This window comes from Peromyscus leucopus, chromosome 5 (assembly GCF_004664715.2).
Source record: "Peromyscus leucopus breed LL Stock chromosome 5, UCI_PerLeu_2.1, whole genome shotgun sequence".
NCBI classification, from domain to species: domain Eukaryota; kingdom Metazoa; phylum Chordata; class Mammalia; order Rodentia; family Cricetidae; genus Peromyscus; species Peromyscus leucopus.
The window spans coordinates 92,956,812-92,984,405 of NC_051067.1; the positions used below are offsets into that span (position 1 = coordinate 92,956,812).

Here is a 27,594-nt window from a genome sequence, read left to right on the forward strand (position 1 = left end):
TCACAGCACTACCACAAGTTCATAATGCTTCACTGTCTGAACTCAGAATCTCAAACGCCCCCCAGGAACAAACCAGACACTGCTGAAGAGCAGGGAGCTGCATGGACGTTATGAACGGAAGGAAGAGTCCCTGAGAGAGTCTGGACTTGGAAGGCAGCAGTCTCGAGGATCAAACATCAGCAAACCCTGACAGCCTTCGGCAGCACGCAGCAGAAGTTCCGGTGAACCCTTACCACCTCGCCACACCGGCTGGTATTGCCACTTTACCCACCGAAACCAAAATGTTTACTAGGGACATCACACACCTAAATTTAAGTACTCATTGGGAAGAAATTTTAAAACAACCTGCTCCCCTGCGCACTGCTTATGGGACTATAAATCAGTATGGGGTGGGAGGAGTTTAAACACCAGATCAGATACCTCATTGAGCACTCCTTAGCCAAGTAAAATGAGAGGCCATACAGCAAGGTGTGAGTGTGTGTGTGTGTGTGTGTGTGTGTGTGTGTGTGTGTGTAACATATATTAAATACACATCTATAATATACATTAATGTCCACGGATTAGGGCAATGGGTCCACAGCTTAGAGCACTTGCCACACAAACCTGAGGACCCCGAACACATGTAAGCTGGATGCTGTAGCACACGTCTGTAATTCCAGGGATCCTGTAACAGATGGGAGGCAGCCAAGAGAGAATGCCTCAGAAGGTCAAAGGTGAGCTAGCCTGGTATACAAAGCATCGAGATACCTCCTCTCAAACAGGGCGAAGGGTGAAGCATGACACCTGAATACCTGCACTCGCATGCATGCGCACGTGCACTCGCATGCAGATTCTTTCAAAGGATTCCTTCCACAGCCCGCTGCTCACCCCAGTCAGCTGACAGTGGTATGCACACAGGAGAAGGTACTCAGCACTAAAGTCAATGAGCCAGAGTCAATGGGACAACTGGGTTCTTCACACTAACAGTGGACAACGGGAAACGCAAGGCCAGGGACACCAAGGGGCGGCTGAGCAGAGAGCACTGAGGCCTAAGGACCCCGAACCCTCGTCAGAATGGAGGAAAGAACCAAGTCCTCCACCCAAGCACCACGGCAAGGGTACCCACACATATACACAGCAATTTTTATCCAAAATATAAAGAAATGTGAGGCCTAAGTAAGAACTGGCACATTTACGTGGCGCTCTGGCCTGCACATGGGAAGATCGCCAGATACCCAAGTCACTACTGTCCATCGTCCACTCCTGGAGGAGCTCCCAGAACACTCACAGCTAATCAACGTGTCTCTGCTAAGTGGAGGGCAGACAGGGCAGCAGCATCCACACGGCAAACACGAAGCCCTCTGTCACGGACAGAACAGCACCGCTCAAAGTCCCAATGGCTGCAGGCTGCCAGGACCTACACCACACCTGGTTTATATTCCGCACACAGAAGGGAGCTGGAGGGGAGACTAGACAAAGTCAAAAACTACAAAGCTAAAATTCCACGAAAACAACTCCCTGCCGAAAGCCGGCTTGCGGAAGGCCTGCTCGGGCTAAGTCCATGCCTGGATCTAGGAGTGGCGACCTGTTCCCAAAGTGAGGTGCTCCGTTTCTCAGTGAGCTGAAGTGCAGGCCAAGCCCCGCCACCCACCCCCGCTTCTTTGACTGGACTGATTTCCTCTTTAAGTGATGAAATAGTAATAATAACAGGCAACAATCAGTGGAGTGTGGCACGAGAGTAAAATCTTTAGTTCAGGTAGCTATGAAGTGCATTAAGCATGCTTAGAGTGGCTGAGCCTCCCACTGTGCCCCAGTTACAAAAATAATAGAGCACACAACATAAGAAGGAACAGAACCTAATTACCTGAGACATCTGGTGGCCCAAGTCAACCTGTGAGGTCACATGACTCAGATAATCTAGTCTTTCTTCACTGAGGCTGAAGACATAAACAGCTTGATGGGCAGGTCTTCCAGCTCACCTGGCCTATCTTAGATCTTTGTACCCCAAGGCTTTTTATGGAATAGCAATAGCCCATCCATTAGCTCTAACAGCCTCAGGTAGAAGTGGCTTGATGCACACACACCCAGAAGACATATTTCTGCATTTAGAAGGTTGGAAAGAAAGATCTACAGAATCGGATGTCAGCACCTTTAGTATTCACCTCCTTCTGTGTGGTTTGTTCCTTAAGTCAGGTTATTTGCTCCCATTGAAGCTACTCTGCCTCTGGAAATAAAACATGCAGAGGCGCCGCGGCTCGGCTGAGGGACACATTTACACACATGCACACACACAAACTCCCAAATATAAACAAGTTCATATGGGGGACTTCTTTACGTTGGAAAAAGATCTATTGTGCTGGTATACTTAAATAATCACCAGCTGAGTGTGCCAGGCTCTGCTGACTCCCCATGAGAGACCTTGACTTGGAAGATATGGGGATGGGGGGTGGGTTTGGGGGGATGGGGGGCGGGTGGAAAGGGAGAAGGGGGGGGAATCTGTGGTTGGTATGTCAAGTGAATAGAAAATTTCTTAATAATAAAAAAAGAGATAAAAATAATCATGTTGGTAAGTTCTTTCTTCAGTATTTCTGTGTCATATGTACATGCACTATTACATTATAAAACAGCTTTATAAATGAACTGGGGTCATGAAACTACATTAAGACATTAAACAATTATTTTTGAAGTAAGATCCAAAAACCACAGAGAATCAAACAATAACAAAATCCAAGACAGTATAAGTTGTTGGTTCGAGGTTTTGCTGAGTTTATTTCAGTTCAATGCATTAGAAGTGTGAGTAAAAAATGGGCAAGAGCCAAGATCATGAGTCCTAAGTCAAAAATCACTGACTTATCCAGTTCTCTCTACTGAATCACTCCATCATGGACATTACAAACAGACAAATCAAAAAGGAGGCGGAGTCTGGGGAGATGGTTCAGTCAGTGACGTGCCCCTCCCCCCAGCATAAGTCAAATAAAAGATGGATGCAGCCTGCACATCTGTGATCCCAGCACACGGAAGAAGGGACAGGAGGATCCACAGTGCTCAGTCAGCAGTTAAGAACACTTGTTCTTCTCGCAGGACCAAGTTTCAGTTCCCAGAACCACACAGTTCATAACCATCCCATCCATAATTGCAGTTCCAGGGGACCTGATGCCATTTTCTGAACTCCATGGACACCAGGCACGTATGTGATGCATATGTACATGCAAGCCAAACACTCAAGCACATAAAATAATTAAATCTGCACACACACACACACACACACACACACACACACACACACGTGCACGCACGTGCACGCACGCACACACGCATACACGCACTCATGCACACACAGGCGCGCACACACACACACTTACACAGGCGTGCGTGCACGCACGCATGCACGCACACTGAAAAGCCAATGTATGTGTGAAAAGATAATTACTGCTGCTCCCAACCAAAATGTACATTCACATTAAAGCAGTAAGCTATAACCTTTTCCCCACCCTGTCAAAACTGCCAACAGTTAATATTAAGTATAAGAGAAGACACTGGTCAGTGACGTCACACGTTATAGACTGCTGCTCTGTAAAGCAATGCATACCCAGAGAAACGCCTCCGTGTGTATCAGCAGCTGCATGGAAACGTACCAACAGGATCCCTAGTGAAAATTTGGGAACAGCCTTAAAAATCTCACAGGTAAACAAACACACTGTAGAATAATCATACAATGAAATGATATGTTTAAAAATACCCCAGTGATAAGCCAAAATGAGATCATTTCTAAAGCATGGCTTTTTCTCTTAAAATATAGTTTGCTATCACTTTCATAAAGCTTTAAAATATTTGTATTTCTTACAAAGGTATGTGTGATAGAAGTATAAAATATGTGTGGTAATGCTACACCCCAATTCTAGGATAATGGTTCCTTCTTCAAGAAAGGGACAAAAGAGGATGTCCAGGGGTCTTCATCTCATATATTGGGGAGATATTTTTGACACATATCCTTTAAATATTTAGATTTGTGCAGACTTGGGAATTCATTATAATTTTCTACACAAGTAGTAAAATGTTCCATCAAAAAGAAAACAAAAGAATTAATGCGACTTGACTAAAAACTCCTTCAAGAGGATTAGAAGAAAACTGTTAGTGTGTAGCTTTAGTACTAGCTAGCGAATGTGAGCTCACAGCCACACTCACAAGACATGCCCAAGTATTTGCTTCAAGAACTGGACAAGCAGTTAGGAAAAGATTCAATCATTATTCTGTTCATCTCCATGTAGTTTTAAATATGTATAGTCGTGTGATTAGATATCTGTATGAATAGTTATCAATAGTACACCAGGTTGGCTCGTCAGTAGAGAATAAACTTTCCACCAGATTACCGCCACCAGATAACCCGACTTTCTGCTGTCCAGAGAGGCTCTGTGACATGTGGTCCAGGCTGCCCTCAATCTCAAGAGTCCATTGCCTCAGCCTGCTAGGTGCTGTGAGAACAAACATATGCAACCACATATGACTAGACAGCTCTTTTTAAAAAAATTATAAAAAAATTAAAAAAAAAAAGCATCTTAGGTGTTATGGACCAAATGTCTATGTTCCCACAAAATTCCTAAATTGAAGTCCTAAACACCGCCCCTGCCCCCGTGGGATGGTATTGGGAATGGAGTCTGTGGGAAGTGGTCAGAGGTAATGACACCCTGAGAGGGGCAGAGGGGCACCACAGTAATGGAGTTAGTGTCCTCACACGGGGATATGGCAATGAGTGTGAGCTAGGAAGGGGTCCCACCCAAACCACGCACATTAGGGCACCTAGATCTTGACCTTCCCAGCCTCCAGAATCCTAAGAGGTAAGTGCCTGCTGTTTTTGGGGTTGTTTTGTTTTCAGAGCTGAGGACCGAACCCAGGGCCTTGTGCTTGCTAGGCAAGTGCTCTACCACTGAGCTAACTCCCCAACCCTGTGCCTGCTGTTTTTATGCCACACCCAACCCAGTCTGTGGTACTGTGTTATAGCACTCAGATCTGACGAAGGCAATGGGACTTCAAAAAAGCTCTCTGTTCATAAATAACACGTCTTTCTGAGGTGCTGGGAAAGCTCTTGACGTGATCAGGAGTGCACGCCTGTAATCCCGGCACTCTAGAGACTCACAGGACCAGCCTAGGCTACAGAGTGAAATCCAAGAAACAAGGAAGAGAACCCTTCCTGGACAACAAGACTCTCATATACCATTTGAATCCTGGCCCCTATGCCAGTGTCTCTGATTTAGTATTAGACCTGTAGTGTATTTAGGAAAGTCTCCAATGGGAAAGGAAATCTAAAAGGACTCAGTTCTGATATCCTCTAACTATGTGGCCCTACGTGGCCAGTTATCTGCCTACACCATGACAGAAAGCATGAGTCTGGTCCAGGCAATCTAGATCTTTTCCTATTTCTGAATAAGAAACACCAGGAATAGACACCTCTCACTTAAAATACATGGAGAGCATAGCCAGGTGGCACTGGAGTGTATAAAAACACATTCACAAAACATTGCTTAGAAAATTACACCATGCTACGTTTAAGACGCAGTTCTATAGATTTCCACTTTTCAAGGGCTTACTCACAAAAAGGTGGAGCTTCGGGGGGGGGGGGGGTGCTCCTCCAAAAGCCAGTCATAACTGCGCCTGTCACTTGGCTCAGGAAAATGCCATTAGCTGAAGAAAGCAGCCACCACTGCTACAAACAGACTTACAGCCTCACTGTCCTGTATTAACTGACAGTGTGGTTCTGTAAGGGACTGTCCAGATGTTATAGAGCCATACATAGTGAATAAGGAAACATCAGTCTCCCAAGCACGCTTGGCTTTCCTGATGCCGTAAGAACTGCCCAGACGACTGATAATTACAACTCACAGTAAGTACCTCAGGATGCATTTTCCACTTTTACCAAAACATTTGCTGAGATGGTACAGAGTATTTATTAGCCACTGCTCAAATTACACACAGAGAACTCTGCTGAGTGCACAGGGTGAAGGAGCCGAGTGAGGTGGGCGGGCCTGCCCTTGTGCCTCTGCGAGGTTGGCACACACAGGCACCTCGGCATTCCTTTATGCTTTCACGTGGCTTTGGACCGGCTTCAAAGTGCCTTCTCTAAAACCAAAAACAAGAGCGCAGCGCTGGTGTGCGATCTTAGAGGTGTGTCAGGCTCGTGGAGACAAGAAAAGACACATGTTAAACAGCCAGTAAACCCTAAAGTAACTTCTCGCCAAGTGTGATGGAAGGACATTGTTGGGTTTAAAATGGACTCTCTTATCTCGAACCCTATCAAGGGCAGGGTCTTCGTGACTTCCTAAACCACAGCCCCTCAGTCCACAGACCTGTTCTTCACGCTATCCCAAGGACAAGACCGTTTCCCAGAAGGAAGTATGGTCACTCTACTATTATCAGTGTGCCTGCTATCAGAACAGTTAGGGCTGTCACCGGCTGGCTCCCTAGGTCATGTACACAAGGTGACAAGATTTAATGGTCACTGGCCACGGGGTGGGGAGGCCCTGATGAAGAAGAAACTGGTCCTAAGAGTTGATCCCAGGGAAGCAAGGAGGCAGTAAGCTTGAACATGAGACAAAATGCCCTAGAGGTGGTACTGAGGTGAGACCAGATGAGATTTACCTCATTCTATTCCCACACCAAACTACTGCCTTCCCGCCCCAGCCATCAGGGCTCATCCTCTGCCTGCTGAGCTCAGCCCCAATTCCTTAGCTGCTATTCACCCCTGCCCGCCACTGGCTCTGCTCCCGCCCCGCCCACTCCCATCACTCCACCCAAGCCAAAGGATGATCCCTGTTTACCTCCCCAAGCTCTGGCTCCTCCCTCGGCTGATGTTTTACTCTGGAGGTTTCCAATGTTGAAACTCTTCCTTCTTAATCCTGTTTACAGCCATCTTTACTCACTGAAACATTCTGGGCCAAGTGTCTCTCAGGAACCAGTTAGCAAAAGAAAAAAGAAAAAAAAGTAATAGTACTTCCCCGGAAAGGTATCCCACCTGGACCTGCAGCCTCAAACTCCTCTGTTAGAGCCTCATCGGCTTTCATTTTGGCTACTGGTTAAAGAAAGAGGTGAGTGTAGTGAGCAATAGCTTAAACTTCCCCGGGCACCGGGATGAGCACCCCAAGCCCTTCCAGACATGGAAGAGGGCACTCACTAACAAAGCTGTGGCCTACAGCGTGGCCAGTTCTGCCAAGAACTGAAGCCAAGCAGCTAGTGTGCACAGCACTGAGTCCAGGGAGGTCAGGAGGGTGACCTTCGTGGGGACAGCATCATAACGGGGAGAGCCGAGCAGACTCTGGGGGTCAGGAGGCGAGGGAGACAATCGGGTGTGGACTGTGTCTATGCACCAGTCTGAGCAGACTCTTGGGTCAGGAGGCGATGGAGACAATCGGGTGTGGAGACAATCGGGTGTGGACTGTCTCTATGCACCAGCCTGAGCAGACTGTGGGGGTCAGGAGGCGAGGGAGACAATTGGATGTGGACTGTGTCTATGCACCAGCCTGACTTTGAACTGGTGACCGTCTGACTCGCTTCAGTCTCTCACACCCCAGTGCAAGCACGCACTGCCAGTCTCGGCCTTGGTTTTGTTTTTGAAATGGAGCCCTCCTTAACACGGCTGAAACTGACCCGGAATCCTCAAAAACCTGGGCCTTGGCCGGGAGTGAAACTGGGACTCAGGACTCCATGATGAAATCCGGCTTCAACTCCTTCCTACTGCTGTTTCATGGACTCTCCCAGCTTCTGCTCCCAGGGATGGGAAAGTATCCTAGTTCAGAGAAGAAAGAGTAACTGGAAAGAGAAGAAGAAATTCCTCCCCACTACCACAACCCAGCTTGTTCCAGTCTCGGGGTGGGCTGCTGGCGATGCAAGGTGAAATGCTAGTGTTTCCAGACTCGGGAATGTGTGGCAATCAGTGACGTGCCTGGCCTCTACTCCCGCTGACACCAATGCACGCAGCTCTCTGACAGAATGAAGCTGCTCGCATGCTCCCTGGCTCTGTCCATAGTCCAGGGTCTCTCTGCCCTTCTCTGAACAGGGAAAAATAGGGAGACAAACCTTTCAAATGATCCACCCCAGAAAAATTCTTGCCAATAAATATGGACAAACTGATCTTAATCTTCTTTCTTTCCTCTAAGATTTACTTTGTGTGTATAAGTGTTTTGCTCGTGTGTGTGTCTGTATACCACCTATGTGCCTGGTGCCCGTGAAGAGGGGATCAGATCCCCCGGAACTGGAATGAGACAAGCCTCCACATGGGTGCTGGACATGGAACCCGGGTCCTCTGCAAGAACAAGAGCTCTTAACTACTGAGCCATCTCTCCAGCCCATAACCGCAATTTTCAAAATGCCAGAAAACAAGTTTGTCCAGTAAAAGGAGTTCGTACAGTTTTTTTCCTAGTAGCTAGACTTAATTTTTATTCATTGATAAATTGTGAAAAGAGGGAGTGGTTTGCATACCTAGAGGTTAAGGAAATAATCATCATTTAATAGTCACCTATGAGTCAAACCTCTGTGATGATTTCATGGGGCACGACTGTCCACATACGAAATGACAACCAACTCTCCGCACTGACCATCAACGTATGGAATGACTGTCCACACTGACCATCATGTATGGAATGACAACTGTCCACACTGACCAAAAGCAGCAAATAAAGATAGAAGGAAAATCGAAGTCCTATCCTCCTAGGGGTGAATGTTTTCACTAGGATTTCATACAACTGTGTTTATGGGAAAGACATTATGTTTAGGTGGCTTCTAGCTCATGCCATTTATGTCCTTGGATGTCATACACATACATCCTTTTCAGGAATGGCCCAGGAGCACCTTAACTACAAACATTCTCTTTACAATATTCCCATTCTGAACATTATACACCACTGATTTCAGCCTTTGAAAACAGTTGGGAGTGGGGTGCGGCAATGAAAACCAACTGCAACTCCATCAGTATCTGGGACCAAAGAGCAAAAAGATGCCCAAACCCAGTACAAGGAAGGCAGGCAAAGGCCCACACTACCATCTAAAAACCAAGAGGGATACTGAGGTCCTGTGATTTCATTTTTAAATTATGTAATACTTCAAAAGGCATAAGCTCCGATACCTCAATCTTATGACTTAATCCTAAAAATCCTGGGACCCAAACAGGTCCTGTCACTCTTCCCCTTTGGCTTGGTGCATTTATTTCCAACTATCAGGAACGGATTATCAATAAACTTTATTATCTGGGGACCAACTGCAGTGTCTGGCATACATAACAAAATCTTCTGTGTCTTTAAATAATTCAAAAATGTGCTCAAAGCAACCAGGAAGTCTCTATACATGAATTTCCCAGAAGTCTCTTCTGTCCTGCTTGCAAACTACTCTGGCCCTCTGAGCAAGTCCTAACAAATTCTATGCAGAGCAGGCATGCTGCAATCAGATTAGCAGTGGTGAAGCCAGTGAGGACACACAGCTTTATAAGGCCCTTCCAGCCATCTGACCCCAAGACCGATGCCACACCTTCAGTTCCTGTGGAGGTGAGAATTCTTCTGCTGACAGCCAGTGCCACAGTATTCTCTCGGGAGCAGCCACAAGAAGAACACATTCCTGGAAATACACTTAGTTCCATGCAGGTGATAAAAATCTATGTGCCACATCAAAATGTCACCAGAACACCTCCATGAAATCATAAGGAATCACACTCCTCATGATCAGGATTAACACACCCAAACCCTGATCCTTTAACGATTATACAAACTTCACAAAGAACAGTAATTTCAGAGTCAAATCCTTCTATGCCCACACCCTGCTCACAAACTGCAAAACAAATTTCCTAATCCAGTTACCACAGGACATTTGCAGGGCACTAGGAGAAAGGAGGGAGGGAAGGAGGGAGGAAGGGAGGGAGGGAGGGAGGGAGGGAGGGAGGGAGGAGGGTGAGGGCATTGGAAGCTATGGCTTCAGCATCTTACCCTCTGTACTTCAAGGTCACAAAGAAAAATTAAGCAAGAAAAACTATCCAGAAACTTTTTCAAAATTATTCACAGTACATCAAAACTGCTATCACCAAACAGCCAGTTTTTTACCTCAGAAATTACATTTAAAACAGACATCTAGAATTTGGCAATATGTATGAGGAACTATACAAATCTGACCTGGTTTTGTATTTCTAAAAACTTGGCTTCAACTGAAAATAGCCAGATATTTATTTTGCTCTCATATACAGTAGCGGATGGCTCATAGGAAATCTAGACTAGTAATTTTATGCCAACTGGTTAAGAAAACTCTAGTACACCTTAGAGATGAAACACAAGCCATTAATAATATTTTCTTTAGTGAAATAGTTAGCATGTCAAAATCATTCTGATACATCAAGTCCTGTTACTGTCTTGTTTAAGAAGGAACACAGAAGGGCGGGCCTCACAGTAGCAGCCCAGATGAGCTCTGGGCAAGAAGCTTCTAAGTTGTAAAAGCTGATCCCTGTCCCTTAACGCACACATTCAGACACCCCCAGTGTGAAGGGAGAGCCCACATCAGGTCCACTATGAGCAGTAGCCCAGTGTGGACAAAAACTAAGCATTCATCTGGGCGTGGAGAATCAGGAGACTCATTGCCCACAGCCTGGGCTGTCAAGATGCCTCCACAGGTAAAATGCTTGTTACAGTCTGAGCTTGATCCTGGAAAGATGGAGAAAACTGACTCCACAAAGATTTCCACATATATGCACTGTGGCATGCACATACCTGTACATGTTCACATGCCTGCGCGCGCATGCACAGAGAGAGAGAGAGAGAGAGAGAGAGAGAGAGAGAGAGAGAGAGAGAGAGAAGTAATAAATTAAATGAAAACTTTCAAAAAGAGGTTAAGGTTAGCATACGCAAACCCCCTGTTAAAAAAACATGTTCCTGGCTAAGAAACCGAGGCAGGCTTCACCAGCAAACTGTTCCCTAATCTTGTGGGATCGGAGTGTCCAAACTAAGATGGAAGCATTCCCTTTGTTCCTGCCTCATTCTTCAGGATTCCCTAAGGTGGAGGAGGAAGGCTGACCCCATACACAACCCACGCTGCTTTGTGTCCCTGCCTCTACAGGTTCCACAGCACAGCAGGCCACCGCTGGGCTCCCTCAGAGCCTCACAGGCAGCCTCTGTGGGGCATCAGCTGGCTGCACCCTGCCTCAAGCCTGGCCCTGCCTCTCGTCATCCTGTGTGAAGTTCCTCCCTGGCTGCAGCAAGCCACAAGAGGCTGACCTGTCACAACTGCAGGTACTTCCTTCTCTCTGAAGGACACACAGTGACTTCCCCCTTCCGTGGTCCTCTCTACAGATCCCTGTGGTGAGATGTGGTTCATCTGAGCAATTCTAGCCTCCTCCTTCCTGAAGTCCATCCAAGTGCATTTTGTGATAAGCTTACATTCCACCAGGTCATTGTCTCTTCCCCTGGAAGGAGGTGCAGCCAAACACCTGGTTACTAAAGAATTTGTCACCCAAGTCCTCCTGCTGGCTTACCAAGGAATCCTAGCCAAGATCCACCACACTCTCCAATGGACTTGGAGCCACAGGAAGGACTGAGTGAAATAAATGTCAATGTTAGAATTTACAGGTAGTTCACACAAACCCCTCCCCCACTGGGTGCCAGGGACTGGAACATGAGGCCTCACACAAGCTAAATACACACTTTATCAACAAGTTTTAGCTTTCAATCTTATAGTTATGCTCCAAATCTTCTAAATGATCCTGCATCACTTTGAATAATAGGGAAGAAACTAAGTGTTATCTATGACCATTCATTACAAAATAGTTACAAACAGATAAGGGGACAGGACATGTGGCAATATACTGCAACTCCATCACTGAGAGGTACGGAGCTCCAAGTCTAAGTGACTTATAACAATATGACCTCACTTTTAGTTCGGCAAGACTGTAAGGGTGAAGGACCTAAAAAATTTCCATGAAGTTACTAGTGCTGTTTTCAATAAATACATCTATATTGTTCCATTTAAACTACAGGATAGTAGGAGATTAAACTGGGAAACACAAGATTACAATATTCAGACTCATGTAAAGCTCAGACATTCAAAGCAATTAAAAGGCTGGGCATGGTGGTACATGCCTTTAATCCTAGCACTTGAGAGGCAGAGGCAGAGGCAGCCTGGTCAGCACAGTGAGTTCCAGGCTAATGCAGGACTGTATAATGAGAACCAGTGGAGGGGGGAGCATTAAAATATAAAGGTATAAAAAATTACATGGAGCTTTCTTTACAACACAGGATACACAATAACTTCTTCAGAAGGAAACTCTTGTATTCAGTCTAAAAACTGAGGTCTTCCCTGAGAACAGTTTCTGTCCACGGGGTCCCCAACTCCAGGCTACAAGCTGAAGGAAGCCCAGGCACATGGACAGCCTTCCTCTTACCACCTTCCTGGGTGTGCACACACACATAGCAGCAGCCTGCTCTCACCAGCATGCACTCCTAACACAAGCCGCTGCGCGCGCACACACACACACACACACACACACACACACACACACACACACACACAGCAGCAGCAGCAGCAGCAGCCTGCTCTCACCAGCATGCACTCCTAACACAAGCTGCTGCAGCCACAGCCACGGCTTCTTCCCTACAGTTGTGTTACCATTCTTGGTAGTCTCTCCTGATCAACAGTCATCCCTGCCTTCCCACTGCCCATGGTGGAGTGCGTGCCTTCCCACTGCCCACGGAGGAGTGCGTGCGTGCCTTCCCACTGCCCACGGAGGAGTGCATGCCTGCCTTCCCACTGCCCACGGAGGAGTGCGTGCGTGCCTTCCCACTGCCCACGGAGGAGTGCATGCCTGCCTTCCCACTGCCCACGGAGGAGTGCGTGCCTGCCTTCCCACTGCCCACGGAGGAGTGCGTGCGTGCCTTCCCACTGCCCACGGAGGAGTGCATGCCTGCCTTCCCACTGCCCACGGAGGAGTGCGTGCGTGCCTTCCCACTGCCCACGGAGGAGTGTGTGCCTGCCTTCCCACTGCCCACGGAGGAGTGCGTGCCTTCCCACTGCCCACGGAGGAGTGCGTGCCTTCCCACTGCCCACGGAGGAGTGCGTGCCTGCCTTCCCACTGCCCACGGAGGAGTGCGTGCCTTCCCACTGCCCACGGAGGAGTGCGTGCGTGCCTTCCCACTGCCCACGGAGGAGTGCGTGCCTGCCTTCCCACTGCCACGGAGGAGTGCGTGCCTGCCTTCCCACTGCCCACGGAGGAGTGCGTGCGTGCCTTCCCACTGCCCACGGAGGAGTGCGTGCCTGCCTTCCCACTGCCCACGGAGGAGTGCATGCCTGCCTTCCCACTGCCCACGGAGGAGTGCGTGCGTGCCTTCCCACTGCCCACGGAGGAGTGCGTGCCTGCCTTCCCACTGCCCACGGAGGAGTGCGTGCCTTCCCACTGCCCACGGAGGAGTGCGTGCGTACCTTCCCACTGCCCACGGAGGAGTGCCTGCCTTCCACTGCCCACGGAGGATGCGTACCTGCCTTCCCACTGCCCACGGAGGAGTGCGTGCCTGCCTTCCCACTGCCCACGGAGGAGTGCGTGCCTTCCCACTGCCCACGGAGGAGTGCGTGCCTGCCTTCCCACTGCCCACGGAGGAGTGCGTGCCTGCCTTCCCACTGCCCACGGAGGAGTGCGTGCCTGCCTTCCCACTGCCCACGGTGGAGTGCCCACTCCTGAGGCTCGTCAGTGTTTGTGCAACAGGACAGCACAGCACACATGGGGCATCCTGGCTGTCCGAGGAACACACCGACACTGCTCCAGCAGTTTCAGCTCTGTGTTTCAGTTTCAGCTTTTCTAAGAAGAACCTGTAGAGCAGCAGCATCCATATCTCCAGGAACTGCTAGAAACGTTCCTTCCTTCGAGCACAGACCAAGAGAAACAGCTGGGCTAGCAGAGGCTCTGAGACAGGAAGAAGACGAGAATGCCTATCCCACAGACATGCTCCGGGTCGGGGACCTGCTCAGTCCCCAGAGCGGAGTCTGCACCTCCTCCTCCACCTCTGTGTTCAGAACCCTCCCTCAGCTACCTAATCCCTACCTGCCCTTAAAGCCCGGATTTTGAACGCTCCCTTTCCTCCTCCTCCAGATCTCTAAATGTTCCCCATCATCTTTCAACTCCACCTGAACTCATTCCACATACTTGACGCTAACTAAACAACAATGGAGCTGACAACACAGCACCTTAGGCCAGGGCTACAACAGACTGCAGAAAGATCCAAATTTAGGCAAAAAAGAGAGGCAGCCATGAACTTGGTGCTGAAGAAGACTTCAGCCCTCTAAGGCTACATACCCAGGCCAGGAATTTTTCAATTGGGAATGGCCTCTCAATAGTTCCTAGGAGAAAGCAACTGCCAAGTACTATGAACTTCTCTAGGACAGCATTCTCAACCAGTGGCCAACCACCCTTTCACAGGGGTCGCCTAAGACCATCAGAAAACACAGATACTCACATGATGATTCATAACACTAGCAAAATTACAGTTATGAAGTAGCAACAAAAATTATAGTTTTACAGTTGGGGGTCAGCAAACATGAGGAACTGTATTAAAGGGTCGCAGGGTTAGGAAGGCTGAGAACACTGCTCTAGGGTTTGCATCCAGACACACAGAAAAGAGACTGCTGCAGACTGGACAGACTACAGCCAGCACAATATCTTATTGCTGGTGTTTTGGTTCTCTCTGTCTCTCTGTCTCTGTCTCTGTCTCTCTCTGTCTCTCTCTGTGTGTCTCTGTCTCTCTCTCTCTGTCTCTCTCTCTCTGTCTCTCTCTCTCTGTCTCTCTCTCTCTGTCTCTCTCTCTCTCTCTCTCTCTCTCTCTCTCTCTCTCTCTTTCTCTGAGACAAGGAAGCATTACACTGTCACCAAGATGGGCCTAGAACTCTTGGATGCATCAGGCTGGCCTTGAACTCCGCTCATTTCTTACGATCCTGCTTCAATCTCCAGGGAGGTAGGATTACAGGTATGATCTATCAAGCCTTGCCTGACACCAACTTTTTTTTTCAAGGTCTCACTATGTTAACTCTGGCTGGCCTAGAACTCACTATGCAGACCAGACTGGCCTCAAATTCACAGAGATCGGTTTGCATCCGGGTCCTGCCTGCTGTGCTAAGCCACTATGCATGGACAGAGACAGCAACTTTTAACCGGTGTTCTCACGACAAGTTCCCGGCAGTCATAGCGGATTTCCATCAGTTAGGTCAGAGTGGTAGCACACTGGAAACAGCAAGCATATGTTTTCCCAGAATCCCAGCTATACTTATACCAGGACAAAAAACTTACTGTCAATCAGAATTGGTGACATCCACCATAGGACAAACAATACCCATCACTCACTCTCTTCACACCAACTTAAGGAAACTTATTAGATTAGTTGGCTTTCCATCACTGTCATAAAATAACAGAAAAATCAAGTTAAAAGATGATTTATTTTGGCCAAGGTTAGACTGCCCCACTGTCCTTGGTCCTGTGGTGGGACAGAACACCACAGCAGAAGAGAACGGAGCTGACCCTGGGGCAGCCCGAGGCAGGCCACTTCCTCCAGACTCTCCACCTGCCACTCTCTATCTGCCCTCAATGGCTTAATCCACGCGAGAGCTTAGAGTGACCCAGCACCTCTGCACACTGCCGCCCAGAAGCAAGCTCTGGAGACAAGATTCACTCTCAACCCTCACCAAAACCATTTCAAATCCGGGTTTTGTAAATGCCTATGCCAGGCCCGTAAGACACAAGTCCACGTGTTTCAGATCATTTTGCTCCTCTTGGGCCCCTAGAGGACCTCCAGGATCTCCAGGCCATCTTCACTACTGAGGGTCTGAACCCCAAAGTCCTTTACGAGTTCCAAGATTTCCACTTCTCAAGACTCCTCCTGGCCTAGAGGGAATAACTCTTGTTTTCAGAAACAGGTTTGTTAAAACGCACAAACAACCATAAGAGCAGAGGCAAAAGAGGCCATACACTTGAAAAGAAATCCAAAGCAGAGAATCCTCCCTTAACACCTCACAATTCATCCTGCCAGTGAGAGAAGCAGGTTGTCGGTGTGTGAAGGAGTCGCCAGTACAGTCCTGTCAGAGGCTACATCTCCAGGCCTTTGAGTCAAGATGAGGAGAAGTTTGAAATGCATCCCATCCAGCCACAGAGCTCTTAATTCAACCAGCAAAGCAAGAAAACCCAGTGTCTATGCTAAGGAACTTGAGTACAGAACCGAGACAAGGCCGCATTCACGATCAGCAGTTTGACACCAGTGCTGTGCACATACACTCAGGGCGGCTGACACCAGTGCTGTGCACACACACTCAGGGCGGCTGACACCAGTGCTGTGCACACACACTCAGGGCGGCTGACACCAGTGCTGTGCACGCACACTCAGGGCGGCTGACACCAGTGCTGTGCACGCACACTCAGGGCGGCTGACACCAGTGCTGTGCACGCACACTCACGAGGGCAGCTGACACCAGTGCTGTGCACGCACACTCAGGGCGGCTGACACCAGTGCTGTGCACACACACTCACGAGGGCGGCTGACTACGACAGCTGTAAGTGTATCACACACTCTGTTGCCAAGTCAAACTCTGCAGAGTTTTTCTGGCCTGGCCAAACACACAGACCCAGAATCTCAACGTGACTGCAGTCAACAGGAAGAGAAGACAAGCTTCTGACCACACACACCACACACCGAGCATTCACTCAGGTATCACTGCCCATGTGGATCAGAACAACCCCAAAGTGTGCTTTTGGCCTACAACAGCAAGCGTGAGTCTGGGTTCTGATGTAGTCTGCGTCCCTGAGCTCCCCAGAACACCATCACTCCCAATGAGGAGCGCGTGCGTCCCATCGGACCAGCAGCGGCAGCACAGCTCCAAGCTAGCGAGGCCCAAGCAAGCGTAAGCAAGGAAGTGAAGGGTCTGGAGAGACTCCCTTTCTCCATTTATCAACCACGCCACAGCATGGCGTCCCAGGCTGCGGCAGTCTGGGAACACCACAAGGCATTCCTGAGAGGGGAAGCAGGACTCACGCAGGAACATCTGTAAACATTCGCCAACGACATCTGCAAAAATCAACTTTCTCTGTGCAGTCTGCATCTGTGGCCCAGAGGCAGGTCTACAGACGACAAGGCACCCGCAACATATAAAGTGCTGTGCAGAGACCTAAAAGGGCAGGAAGAGGCAGCTTTATATGATCAAAAGTATGAGAAGTTGCCAAAAACTTCTCCATCGGGGAAACTCTGGAAAATGACATTCAGGGCCTAGATTCAAGTCTGAGTTTTGTGTCCAATGTCACTGTGTTCAGTTTAACTTTTCCGTACATTGGTTCCCTAATAAGTAAAATGGGTACTGTAGCAATAGTATGGACCTAACAAATGTACTACATACACCTCAAGACAATTCCTAATGCACAATAAGCATTCTATTAGGGTCAACAATGCCACCAACTTCAAGACATTTGACAAGGTGTTTTACATCCTTTCCCTATATGCAGAAGGGAGCAGAGACCCATGTTCCACAGGAAGTCTAAAGCTTACTGCTTAGCTTATTTGTAGCCAATGAGCCACAAAGCCACAATTTAAGCCCAGGTAGATACCTGGAACTATCTAGACAACCAATCTAGTCCAATCAGGGAGCTACAGGTTCAGGGAAAGATCCTGTCTCAAAAATAAGGTGGAGAGCTACTGAAACAAACACCTGACATCAACCTCTAGCTCTACGAAGACATACACACAGGGACATTCTCATTCATATTCATTCTCTCTCTGTCTCTGTCTTTGTCTCTGTCTCTCCATTCCTTCCCACCCACGCCCCATCCTCAAGCAGGAAAGGGCTGTGGCAACCCATTCAAGGGCATATAGGTAAGTAAGTAGAGGACATGTAACCAAGTACATGCTGCTGAGGAACTCTGTAATGACAAAATATTTATTGTCTCTGCCTCTGTGCACTCTGAGGAGAAAGCGCGCGTGTACGTACGTACATACGTGTGCACACACACACACACACACACACACACACACACACACACACACACAAAGCAACATGTGAGTTTATGCAATCTTCCCAAACAAGCTCTGTAACTCCTAGGTGGCCTTTGGCCACAACACAAACAAAAGCGTAGGCCAAGAAGGTTGAGAATAAATAAATATGTACGCAACAGAATGAAGAAAATTAGAAAGAAATAAGTAAAGCTGTGATCTCAAAAATCCCTCAAATGGAACCATCATCCTAAAGCAAACACAAACTCAGGCCAAGTCCTCCTCCTACACACTGATATGTGCATAACAACGCATCAATGGACACTGGCTATCTGAAGCAAGGAATGTGGCCATGTAGACTCCACTAAGAAGAGCTCATGCTTACTCAGCCTGGTGAACTTAAGATCTGAGCTAGAGAACCCAGGACAAATTATGTCAGGGATGGTGAGCAGGAACGGAGCGTCTGCTGGGTCTGACCAAAGAACTTACGCCAAGTTTACGAGAACAGTCCATACCAATACAGGACTAATTCCTGTCAGGTGTGTCATATGCCTAGAGACAGTAACTCACCTCATTCCCACAACCACCTGTAAATGCTCCTCACCCCATCTGGCAGCTAAGGAAACTGGGGCACAGACAGGCCAGGATCTTGCCCAAGCTCACACAGCAGACACAGCCAGCTGGGAGTCACCCAGACAGTGGGGTTCCCAGGCCTACACTCTCGGCTGATACACACCACCCAAGCAACTGCAAACCACATTCCAGGCCGTGCTCTAGAGCTGACCAAGAACCACTCAATGGGTAGAAGAAAGCCATTCTAGCAAGGGGCTTCACCAGCTCCACACTTGGCAGCATCTCAGTGGGAGGCAGAGAACAAACGCCATGCTCCTCCCCCTTCACCCAGCTGGATGGTCGGCCTATCATTCCACTGGACCCCAGACTTTTATTACTCACAGTGAATGTTTTTTAACAGACTGTTTTAAACTTCACCAAGAAAAAATATGATTGTTTTTAAACCCTTATTTGGAAGATCACAGTAACCCTGGAAACCACATACCAGAAAATACTGCCATGTCAGTTTGCTCCGTTATAATTCAGAACGCAACATCTCGGCCCACACAGGGATCTGAGCTGCTTCCTAGAACAGCCAGACAACTTAACATTGCTTCCCAAGCCAGCCCTGAGCAGCTGGGATCCTACAACAGGAAGCCTGCCACTGGCCACTTTACTATGCAGGGGAACGGATCAAGCCTGGCCAAAAGCTGTTTCATAAAAAAAATACTTCTCTTCCCAAGTGATAAACATACAGGACAGATCAAAATTCAAACCTGGGATGAACTAGGCGGAATTACTGTGAAACTCTGTGAAGCTGGGGGGTCCTTTATACCCACAAAGTAAGGTCACACGGGTCCACCATCAGCATGCGTACTTTTAGCCTTTGTGTATGTGGTGCTGGACATCAAGCCCATGGCCTCCCATCCGCAAAGCCATGCTCGTCTGTGGCAACCCCAGTCTCGTTCTTCTGGATGTTTTCCATGAGCCCTATTTTTCTTTTAATAACAGGATCCCATTAAACAGTCTGAGAATGACCTTGAACTCCTAATCCTCCGGCCTCTACCTGGGCGGGGGCTTGATCGGGATTATAGGGAGGAGCCATCCTGTCTGTTTATGCAGTACTGGGGACTGAAACGAGGACTTCCTGCATGTTAGCCAAGTCCTTTACCAGCTAAGCTACCTACTCAGCCCAAAGGACGCTCTTATGCTGAAAAACACACCGCCTCCACCAACAAACCAAAGGAAGCACATGCGAAGACACCTGCCAGATCTTGCACACGACATACTCCTTTTTCAACCACTCAATTACACAATGGGGTCTGTCTAAATCCTTCCTAGTCCATTATAAAAGCGTCCCACCTCACTGCCTCCGCGCTGCCTTTGGAGTTCTCGTCAGCTCCGCCCACCCAATGACTCAGAGTAAAATAAAGAGATATGAACAGCTGCACTTATCCACCACACCAAAATAGCTTTCAGGAAACCAAGCTTCATTTGGAAAACTGCATCAGTAACCCTGCTCAACTGCAGAGAGTACACTGGGAAAGTTCTAATTAATAAGGAAAATGCCTGGAAACTCTATTTATAGAATACATATTTTCTCCCAGAAGTCAACAAGTTAAATAATGCTGTGACCATTTATACCCTGGGAGTTCACACTGATTTTCACTTAAGAGTTCTCAGAGTGATGCAGGATTGCTAAGGCTTTGTCACAAGCTGAGGAGCATTCTGGGAGGAACCAGCATCAGTCGCTCACGGTCACGTCTGCGCTCAGATGGAAGCCCGCAAGCCTGTTCTCATTTTTCCTTCCAGGAGGCTTCTCACTCCCTACCTTGACACCAACTTCTGATCTATGCGTACAACTTTGGTTTTAAAAAACAGTAGGAATAAAAGCAGAGCTAGAGAGATGTCTCAATAAAATGCCTTCTGCACAAGAAGAAGGACCAGAGTTCAGGTCCCCAGAGCTCATGTAAACCACCCCCTCTCCAGGGATGGCAACACATCTTATACCCCAGCACTGAGAAGGGACAGAGACAGCCAGCTAGCTGAAGTGATAAGTCTTATCTTAAAAAAAAAAAAAAAAAAAACTAAAGGTAAGGCTAGCGGAATGAATGAATGAATGAATGAATGAATATGAATGTGGTTTTTAAGGGGGATGTTTTCTCCTGAAGGAAAGGTGGAGAGCAATCTACAAAGGACACATGAGCACCTGCACAGACACACTAACAGGTACAGCACATACCAAAAGAAAAACAAACCTGGGGTACTTGGCATGTAGTACAACTCAGTGGTTAAAAAGTTCAGCATGCCCAAAGATCTGAGTTCAATGCCCAGTGCTACCAAAACAAAACGTAGTAACGGAGGGGAGAAGTTCAGAGCAGGCCTAAGCAACACAAACTTTTCAAAAGTGCTGTGAGCATAGCTCAGCACTGGAATGTCTGCCTATCACCAAGGTCCTGGCTTCATGGATGGATAGATGGATGGATCGATGGATGGACGGAAGATAGATAAAGACAGATGATGACAGACAGACAGATGAATGGTAGATAGATTAAGACAGATAATAGACAGACAGATAAGATGATAGGATGGTTTGTGAGTAGGCAGGCGAATGGATAGTTAAGTAGGTGATAGACAGATAACAGACAGACAGACAGACAGATATATTTTAAACCTTGAAATCTGAACTGTCCTTTGGCAGATACATCCCACACCAGAAGAATCAGGGAGAGAGGAAGATGAAGGTCACTACTAAACCCAGAGAGGGCTCTAGCATTCCTGTAGGCTAAAGAAGAAACGAACCTGACCTATTTTCAAATGAGAGTAGCAAGGAAGAGAGCAGAAGCATTAAAAACTTCCCAAAAAAGACCCTTGAACTAGTCTTAAATTACTTAGAGGCATTGATAGGGTCAAGGAAAATTGTACAGAGGCACACACATGAAACACAAGTTCACCAACACCTACTGTTCATACATGATAGAGTGTAAAGAAAAGTGTTCCCTGACCTCTAGCCAGGAACCAGTTAACACTGCGCATGCACTAAGTCTACATATCAGGGATAAAACTTTACAAAGGGGTGGGGCAAACCAACACAGCTGGAGAGGGGTGGAGCAAACCAACACAGCTGGAGGGGGGGCGGGAGGGGGGGCAGCTGGAGAGGGTGGAGCAAACCAACACAGCTGGAGAGGGGTGGAGCAAACCAACACAGCTGGAGAGGGGTGGAGCAAACCAACACAGCTGGAGAGGGGTGGAGCAAAAACAGCAATAGCAAACCAACACAGCTGGAAAGGGTGGAGCAAACCAACACAGCTGGAAAGGGGTGGGGCAAACCAAAAGCTCACCCTTTCACCAGGGTCAACCGCCACCTCCCATACTCAGCCCTACTTAAGAAGTCCCCTTCTCAACAATGTCACACCAAAGTCACTTCAAATACACTGCCCTGGGGAGCACATCTAGAATATTACCCAAAGGGCCAGCTAGGCCGTGGGAGATGGTACCTTTTCAGTGGAGCCTACTGGGATGCTTGGATCACCGGGTCCTCCTCCATACTGACTGTGGGACCCAGGGCTCGTCCTCTGTCTTCCACCCTGGGCATGAACAGTTTGTTCTGCTCCTCCCACCATGACACACTGTGCCACCACAGGTCCAAAGCAGTGAAACCGCCTGGTAATGGACTAAAGCCTTCAAAACTCTGAACCAAAATGTACCTCTTCACTTCCTAAGTTGATTGGCACAGGCCTTTGTTACAGCAACAGAAATCTAACACAGAGGTTATATGAAGATTTACATCTGCAGCAGAGGAGGGCTGCCGACGCTTTGACGAGACAGCGACGTTCTGCTGAAGCCCATCTGTCTGCCCAGGGTACTTCGCTTTGACTAAGACAAGTACTCCATGTCGCAGCTCCCAGACATCTAATAATCTGAGCAAAGTAACAGAGAATTTGAATTCAGGCCAAAATATGAACAACTCTGCCTAATTTAAGTACTCTGCTTGGCATCAATTAAGTGTTCAATAAGTACTGGTTGTATTGTTTAATTACGCCAGTGACGGAAGTTAATAGTGCTATAAAATCACAGAATAGAGGCCAGGATGCCTACCTGCTGTGATAAACTGGAAATAAGCTCAAAGCAAGAGATGGGTGTCCCCCACGGATCATTCGCGCTATAACCCAAATGACGTGTGACCCGAGGCAGTGACAACAAGAGTGCAGAGGACTGCGAGTGTGGGGACACGCCATCTCTCCAAAGTCGGTGCCGTGGTGCACGCCTGTGGTGGTGCACGCCTGTGGTGCTGCATGCCTGTGGTGGTGCACGCCTGTGGTGGTGCACGCCTGTGGTGCTGCACGCCTGTGGTGGTGCACGCCTGTGGTGCTGCACGCCTGTGGTGCTGCACGCCTGTGGTGCTGCACGCCTGTGGTGCTGCACGCCTGTGGTGCTGCACGCCTGTGGTGCTGCACGCCTGTGGTGCTGCACGCCTGTGGTGGTGCACGCCTGTGGTGCTGCACGCCTGTGGTGCTGCACGCCTGTGGTGCTGCACGCCTGTGGTGGTGCACGCCTGTGGTTTCTGCTGCGTGGGATGCTGAACAAGAGGATCACTTGAACCCACGAGTTTGAGACCAGCCTGAGAAACACTGCAAGAGCCTGCCTGAAAATACACACAGTACACACAGTTGGCACACACGATGGTGGCTCCTGAAAATACACACAGTACACACAGTCGGCACACACGATGGTGGCTCCTGAAAATACACACAGTACACACAGTCGGCACACACGATGGTGGCTCCTGAAAATACACACAGTACACACAGTCGGCACACACGATGGTGGCTCAGAACCTGTTTTTCTTCTGTTTCGAGTAGGCTAGGCCCTAGTCTGTAATGTGAAACATGTGCATAAAAGAATTATTTTTCAGTACACATTCTAATTATTCATCACCCAAAAATGTACTGTTTGATTCCATGCTTAGAAAAAGTTGGCAGTCACCTAAGGCGTTCCCAACATGTTCTTGGTTCCAGCCATGGGTCTATAAACCTGCAAACAGATGAAAACAGGTCCCTTGGTAGCTTCCTACAGTTTCTAAACTGAAATGATAGGGATAGAGAGCATTTTAGCAAACCGAACAAAAATGTGATCACAGACTGATGCCTAATTTCTAAACGATTAAAAGGTATTAACTATACAGCAGGAAAGCTGGGCTAAATATATCATCACTGTTGATTACACGGACTTTGTGTGTCCCCAGGGTAATCACTGTAAATACTAATCACCGCTGTGGAAAGGACCTGTCAATCTTCAGAATGAAAGGGAGACAGTGGCAGCAGACTGGACTTCACCACATGAAGACAGTTTGGTGAACATATTTGAAACGGAATGCCGGATGTGTCGTTCATTTTTAAATTTTCCATCTGTTTGAAACCATGAAAAGCAGGGAAATATAGAACCTTAAATTTGCAATTATGAATTATAATAGATACTTCCATTTCTCCCTTCTTTAGTGCCTCCCTAAAGATCAGAACCGTGTATGTTGAGAAACTGTCTCACCAGTGAAACAGATCAGGGCTTCCTTCCAAGATCATCCCATTCTAGGAGAAATAAGGACACAACACTACCCATCAGGATGCAAACAATGGAACCGTGGGCCATGCTGGGGTAGTATACACCTCAGATCCCAGCACTTGAGGCAAAGGCAGGGGGATCTCTGAGTTGTGTTTGAGACCAGCCTGGTCTACATAGTGAGTTCTAGACCAGCCAGAGTTACAGAGTAAAACCTTGACTTTAAAAATTAAAAAATAAGTGCTCGCTTGGCAGCACATATACTAAAATTGGAACAATACAGAGAAGACCAGCATGGTCCCTGCACAAGAACGACATGCAAATTCGTGAAGCTTTCCATATTTTTAAATAAAAAATTTTTAAAAAGAAACCACAGGCCCGAGGAAATGGCTCCATGTGTAAGAGGACTTGCCCGCACACATGGACACGTGTGTTCAAGTCAGCACTCATGTCACGGGGTAAAGGCAGACATCCCGAGAGCTCCGAGAGCTCGCCAGGTCAGCCAAAGACCGAGTCAAGACAGTAAGGCAGAGCGACAGATGGGAAATGTCCTGCTCGGCCCCCGTGTGCATCCACACAGCTGTCATCAAATCCATTCAGTTCCTATAGTTTATATCATCTATCTCTAGTCTAAAATGGCAACAATATTCTTTGGTTGCCTCATGGATGTTTTGCCTGGTTGATTGGCTGGCTGGTTGGTTGGGGGGTTGTTTTGTTTTGTTTTTGTCATTTTGTCTTGTCCAGCCCCCCACCCCTGACACTCAACCCCACCCCAAGCTGAGGACCCAAACAAGGACTTCTGCTCTCTACCACTGAGATAAATCCCCAACCCTAACAACATTCCTTAGAAAAACAGAAAACTTGGCTGAAGAGGTCCCAGGACAAGGAGGTGGGGTGGTATCAATATGCTGAAGCCTCGATCCGGAGCAAAGTCAGCAAGTCAAGTTCACTAGATGCAGCTCTTAGCTAGAGAAACCGCTCTGGGGAGGGCAACCCTCTGTCAAGCTGGAGTTAATAGCAGTCTTTAAGATTTTTGGACAGTAAGTTGACCGGCTTTCTGCTCAAATCAACCACATGTTCTTCATCAGAAAATAGTTTTAGAATACAAGAAAGCAATACAAGGGTTGCCAAGCTCAGCTTCATGGTCCCTATGGCTTGAAACGGGACGGAGAACCGAAGGAGGTGGGCAGGGAGGAGCAGGGGGTTTGCCGAAGAGACCCAGAATAACTGCTCTGAGAAAGTGACTTCTGTCACAGATCTTACTACACCTTCTGAATATTCCAGAGCCAGGACACAGGCCAGCCAAATACAACTGTTTCTTCAGGGTTCGATGTACGGCTGAAACCAGCAAAATATCTGGAAGTCATTCTGAAACATCCAGTTTCTCAGGCCAGTTGTAGGAGGGAGGGGGCGGGAAGGGGGCACTCCCTGGTACATTCCCTCTTCACGGTGGTGTGACTTCTGTCTCTGCAGCCTTCCTACACTGTTTACATTAGTCCACTTTTCAGTACTATAATGAAATACCCTTGGTATGCTTTCACCAAGGTTTATAGAGCTCACACTTACGAAAGCTGAAAGGCTAGGGCGGGCAGGACAGTGGTTCAGCCTCTGATGACAAGTGTGTACAAGAGGGGAAAACATTACAGGATCACTGCAAAGAAGCCAGAAAGCCTGGGTGTCACCCCCAGCCCCTGGCCAGGGAACACCCCCAGTGACTAAAGCCCTCCGACTAGGCTCCAACACTGAAAGATCCACCACCACGGGAGCACTAAGCCTTACTATGTGAACTGTGGGGGCAGACCCATCAAACGGCGGCAGCAGGGTCTAACTCACCTGTCCTTTTGCTGGAGGCCCACTGTCCTGGCCTTTAAATAAATTAAAGGCCTTCGTCTGCCCTGGTCCCCCTCCTCCACCGTGTTCTGTTTTCCGCTTTCGAGCTCCCGGCCCCGTCTTGCTGTGTCCTCTGTCTTCTCTCACAGAAGCAGGAACAGCCGTTTTCTTAAGGGGACTTATAGGAAGAGCTCAGCCCTTTCACGGTGCTCTTTAAAACAAGACACTATGTTCACAAGGAGACTAAGGTTTTTCTGTTCTGTTTGTTTGTTTGTTTGTTTGTTTGAACAGATTCTCTCTATTTTATATAGCCCTGGCTGTCCTAGAACTTGCACTCCAAACTAGGTTGGGCTCATACTCACAGAGATCCTCCTGCCTCTGCCTCCGAAGTGCTGGGATTAACGGCGGGCGCCACCACGCCCAGTTGTACTAAATTCTGACACAGAAGGCCTACAGAATGTTTTTCATGTGTGTGCTTGTTTTTAATTTATTTAATGTGCATATGTTGCCAGAGTGTGTGTATGTACACCATGTATGTGCCTGCTGCCTGCAGAGGCCAGAAAGGGAGAGGACATCAGGTCCCCAGAATCAGAGTCACGAAGGGTTGTGAGCTGCCGTGTGGGTGCTAGGAAGCAAACGCGGGTTCTCTGCGAGAGCAGCCAGTGCTCCTAACTGCTCAGCCAGTTCTCCGTCTCCTCACGTAAGACTGAAGAAAAAACCTCCGAAGCCACGTGGTCACTTCCAGTTCATCCAGCCAGAAGTTACACCAATATTTACCCATCTCTGTCCTTTGAGAAGTAAGAGAATGTTTTGAGAAGAGAAGGCCTAGTTAAATAAACTTAGAAATTGGTGGATTTAAACAAAGCTGAACAGATTTATTACTGAGCTTGCTTTACTATAATCATTGCATGGTATGCGTCCAAAGCAATACAGAACATGCCATGAATTACACCTGACTCCAAATACTGTTTGCATGCAGCTTCCTCCTGCAGCCTTCCCCAGAGGACTGAGGATGCCACATGACGGAGTATACTTTACTTCAAAAAACGCAGTACAACACATGCATTAGCCTGCATTCTGTGAGGAATGAAAAGGATGTGGCACACTGGCGAACACTTGAGTTGATGTTTAAAATGCAGCAGGCTGGCTACGATGGTCAAGCTTCACTATCCCCTTGGCTGGATTTGGCGTCAGTTAGCAGACACACCTCTGGGCCAGACCGTGGGGTGTATTCAGAACAGCGTAACTGAGGAGAAGTGTAACTGAGGGGAGACTCTCACGACCCAAGCGTGGCACCACTGCACGGGCTGGGAAACCAAAATGAAGAAAGTCTGGCCAGCCAGAGGAACACCAGTCCTCAACTCTCTGCTTCCTGACTGCAGAAGCCACGTGACCAGCCCCTCATTCTCCAGCCATGTGCATGGCGGCACCACTCTGATGGACTGTATCCCCTCAAACAGTGAGCCAAACTTGCTTGCCCTTAGGTTGCTTCTTGCTGGGTGTTGGGTCACAGCAACAAGGAGTACAGCATGCACTCCTACATGTCTCCACTCACTACAATGTAATATCACAGCCCTCAGTCTATGTCTATCCTAAGGATTAGCCTGGAGTCCATGAACATCTGCAATGCTGACTGGCTTCACTGTATCACAAAGCTCTCAGATTATAAGCAAGATGATGCGTACCTGTGGATTTATTAGACACACAA

The 27,594-nt window shown here is 48.0% G+C and overlaps 1 protein-coding gene and 1 non-coding gene across 2 annotated transcripts in view; one reads left to right on the top strand and one right to left on the bottom strand.

The window, feature by feature from the left end:
- The window catches only part of Arhgap10 (Rho GTPase activating protein 10), a 95,718-nt gene that overhangs the window by 50,168 nt on the left and 17,956 nt on the right, over positions 1-27,594 (bottom strand). The gene's annotated exons all lie outside the window — the stretch shown is intronic.
- On the top strand, positions 24,297-24,402 carry LOC114688252. Its single transcript, XR_003733771.1, has one exon. It is a non-coding gene; the product is annotated as a U6 spliceosomal RNA (small nuclear RNA).